Here is a 4,977-nt window from a genome sequence, read left to right on the forward strand (position 1 = left end):
TTATTATTATTATTATTATTATTATTATTATTATTATTATTATTATTATTATTATTATTATTATTATTATTATTATTATTATTAGACAGTGACTTTTGTAGGTCATGAATTAACTTGATGAACTATCGTTTTCTAGGATTGTAACCAATATTTTTTATTTACAAACTTAATTTACTAAATAGGTACTAATGCAGTTTTTGTAAGAGTTGTTATAGAAACATGAAATGTTATTTATTGTTATAAAAATAATATAACCGTGTTTACTTGGTTGCCACTTGCCATTACCAATACACTACCATATGTTGTAATTAATTGTATAAATGGATGTACTATGAAACATTGGCAAGGGAGGGAGGGGCCATAGCCCATGCATGCCCTCACTTAGATCCATCTATGGCGGTGGTCATAATCGTGGTCGAAGTGATAATTAAAATGATGGTCAATAATTGTTAAATTAGTAGTAAGATATATAGCCTACAATAGTTAAAATGGTAGTTAGAACAGTGGTCGAGGGTAGTTAAAGAGTTGTTTGGTGGTGGTTAAAGTGGTGGTCGAAAATGATTGGAGTGGTGGTCGAAAATGATTGAAGTGGTGATCAATTGTGGTTAGAGTGGTGCCTAGAGCAGTGTTGGAGTGGTGGTTGACGTGGTGATCGATACTGGAGAAGTAGTGGTCAAAATGGTGGTAGCCAGTGATCAAAGTGATTGTTGGAATGATGATCAACGATAGTCAAATTGGTGGTTAATGGTGGTCAACAATAGACAAAATGGTGGTCGGCGTGGTGGTAATCATAATGGTAGTCGTTGGTTTTCTAAGTGGTGATTAGCTAACTACATTGGTGGCTGGTGATGGTCAAAGTAATGGTGATCAGAGATGTCGTGAATAGAGTGGCGATCTAAGGTGTGGTTGACGATATTGAAGGTGGTGACGTTAAAATCAAAACAAGAATTATGAATTTCGATGATAAATATAATCAGAAGAACAAATTTCGATGATAAATATAATCAGAAGAACAAATTTCGATCTAATGTGACATTTGAAAATCACAAACTCAAAACTCAAAACCACTCGTAAATATAATCAGAAGAACAAATTTCGATGATAAATAATTGTAAAAATTATGAATTTTTCTTAAAGTAAAGGGATTCACACTTTTTTTTTTCAACCACCAATACTAATAATTAATATTGTTAATTTTGTTAGTTTTTTATTTAAGGTGGTGATTAGACTCAGTATTTCTTTATCACTTCACTTCTTAATTCTGTCACCACATCTATCAAACTAATTTTATATCTCTTAAAAAATTCACGCATTTAAAATATTGATGCTCGCGTTTTATCTTAATCGCACAATCCAATAAACATATATTTTTATTTAAATTTTATAATTCAAAATATTTAATTTATATCAAAATAATTTAAATTTTTTTACTTATAAAATAATGGAGTCTTGATTGAACGATTATCAATATATGAATATGTGAACATAGAGATTTCCAATTACAAAAAACCATATCCAAATATTAGTAATTTTTTTGTTATGTAAAAACTAATCAACAAAATTGATGCATACACAAAATACTTAAAAATAAAAGCAGCAGTGGCGAATAATGAATAAATTATAAAAAGCAACAATTATCCTCTATTTTTCTTTTTGATATTTATCCTCTCTCTATTTATTTAAAAGTATGTATGGAAAGTTCAGCTACTGACTGAAATCCGAGTCAGGAAAAAAACCGTACAGATATTATATCATGGTGAATTTCAAAGAGCAGATGGCCACAAGTTTTGTCCAACTATTGTCAAATGGGACCAATTTGCGTATTGCCATTTACTTGGCTGTCTTTTTTGGGACTTTTTTGCTTTCATATCTTTTCCATCTTGTCTTTAGGAACTTTATGCTTATTTTAATTTTAGCTTCATCTTGTTGTGAGTATAAACAGAGGACAATAGCATCCCCCAATATTCTCTTGTTAAGTTGTTAAGATCTTATCTTTTTATTACTAGATTTAGCATAAAGTCGATTATAATATTTTAGAATAAAGTGCTATTTTTAATTTGTTCCTTTAATTTAAAATCTTATCTTTTAGTTTATTATTCTAAAGCTCTATAAGAACTTATTTCTCTTTCAATAATATTCATTTTCTTCATTATTCTCAAATATTACTTATCATAACTAACATTTATGTCATTCACTTTTACAAACATATTTATTTATAGACTTCACATCTATATTTTAATAAAATAATATATTTATAGTTCTTAAATTCTAATTTAACTGATAAATTCTGATATTATTATGTTAAATGACTTATCTTAAATTTAAATTTAAAAAAATTTATCATATTTTTTAAGATAAGAAAAAATAATACACACTACTTTGTGAATTGGAGCATAATAGGTATTTACTAGAAGTCTTTTAAGTAAACAATCCTTTGAGGTGAATTAGAAATATTAAAATATATTAAAAAAAATTGTATATTTTATTGTGTTAGAATAACATGATGTGAAGATTGGATCTTGATGAAGATGAAAAAATCTATGTTCTACCAATATTTTGTCGCGAGGTTTGTACCGTGCACCCCCACTTTGACTTCTCACCCCCCATTTATATGGAAAAGACTATATTGTCCCTAGTTTCATATATAAAACCTCTAAAAAAAATTTACTTTTTTTTTCACTCACTTCATTCGAAACTTTTAAATATTCGAATCTCACCCTACCAAACCTTCAAAATATTGAAACATTTGAAATACAAAAGTAAGTAAAAATTTGAAACTTCCAAATATTCGAAACATGATTTTACCAGAAATTCGAAAGTTTCTATGATGATGAAACTTTCGAAGTTCATTTTTTCCAGAAATAATGAAACTTTCGAAACTTTCATTGAATACGAAACTTTTGAAATGCAGAAAGCTTCGAAACTTTCGAAATGCAGAAAGCTTCGAAACTTTCGAAATGCAGAAAGCTTCGAAACTTTCGAACAATATGAATGTTTCGAAATGCAAAACTTTCGAAAATTCAACTTTCGGAAGTTTGAAATTCAATGAAAGTTTCGAATTTTTAAAAATTAGTAATAAATTTAATTAATAATAAATTTAATTAGTAATAAATTTCTAAATTAGTAATAAATTTCAAAATTTGTAATAAACTTAATTAATAATAAATTTATAAAATAAAAATAATAATTCGAAAGTTTCGAAGTTTTTGAAACTTTCGAAACTTCCAAATTCTTCCAAAGTTCCGAAAGTTATAGCTTCGAAAGTTTCACATTCTTTCAAACTTTCGAAGGTTTATGGAAAAGTTCATTTCGAAACTTTCAGATTCATTGAAAGCTTCGAAAATTGTATTTAATTGTGTTAATTTACATTTCGAATGTTTTGAATTTAACTAAAGTTTCAAAATATAGAAAAAACTCACTTTGAATAATTTCGAAAGTTTGAAACTTTCGAATATTCTGAAATTTTTGGAAAGTTTCGAATGTGGAGTGAAAAAAGAGACTGATAATTTTTTTTTCATATATTATATAAAGTCAAAAAGGAGAAGATAATCAATATCAAAAATTGGGGGGTGGGAGGTAAAAACGGAAGGGTGCCCAGTACATTTCTCTTCGTACCCTTGTCCCCTTTTAGTTGTTGGGCTTATAGGGCCTACATATGTTTAAAGGCTGAGACTAATCATATTCTAAAGCCGAAGAAGTTGGGAGAATTGAACTTTATACCTTCACATCTTGATTCCAACCCCACATGTTACCACTTTTTACATAAACTTTCAAAAATAATTTTATAGAAAATACAACAAATTTTTTAAAAAATCAGCATGTTTTTTATACCCACATCTATATTTCTTTTATATATTATAAATTATTCGAAATATCCAGAATATAATTTTTTTTATATATTAGAAATTTTGAATTTGAAATTTCTGATATATAAAAAAAGATTCTCAATATTTTTTACATATTAAAAATTTCAAAATTTATGAAATGTTAAATTTATTCTCATTACTTTTTTGCATACCTCATTTTTATTTTCAAATTTTTTGATATATAAATTTCTTTTATCTTTTGTTACATACATAAACTTTCAAAAATAAATTTTTAATACATAATTTTTTTTTGTACATACGTAAAATTTAAATTTTACAATTTTTAGTATGTTAATTTCTAAATAGAATTTTTGAAAAAAATAATTCAAAAAATTTTCAATAATAAAATAGAGGTAAAATTTAATTTTTCAAAAATCGTGGAAATATAAGTCAAATTGTGAGATATGAAATTCAATTCTCAGAAGTTGAACATGTCTTTATTAGCAAGAGCTGACTGAACTTAGGCCCCTAGAACAAATAGTGTTCCGTTTGAAAATGGTCAACAAATTCCGTTTAAACCATTTCAGATGACCTTTGAAAAAATTAAGACAACAAAATGATTCCAGTTCAATGGTAGACCTCATTATTTACTCTTTATTTTTTATCATTTATAAAATTTATTTTTTAATAAAAATAATAGTCTACTTTTAAATCAATTTTTGAGCGGTCCGTCTTAAATTTCGTTTTGCCAATGCCACTTTTACTCTTAAGATAAATAGATTGACTTTTACCTTCATTGTTCTGTAATTATATTATGACCAATAAAAGGTCACTAATTCACAACATAATAAGGCGAGATAATATATATAAAAATGACTAAATTATATCTATGGTTCTTTAACTTAATTTTATGTAATGTTTTAGTCCTTTATATTTTTTTTTCGATTTACTCTTTTATTCCCAATAATATCAAATAAAGTATAAAAATATGAGTTTATTTAAAGATTTGCGTTATGAATTTGATGAAATTTGTATTATATTGAAGAATATAATTAATTTTATGAGTTTTGATTGAATTTTTTTTTGAATTTTTGTATAAAAAAGGATAACATTGTTGAAATTTTAAAACATAAAATATCAAATTGTCACTTAAAATTAAAATAAATGACCA

Source organism: Cicer arietinum, chromosome 2 (assembly GCF_000331145.2).
Source record: "Cicer arietinum cultivar CDC Frontier isolate Library 1 chromosome 2, Cicar.CDCFrontier_v2.0, whole genome shotgun sequence".
In the NCBI taxonomy this organism is placed as follows: domain Eukaryota; kingdom Viridiplantae; phylum Streptophyta; class Magnoliopsida; order Fabales; family Fabaceae; genus Cicer; species Cicer arietinum.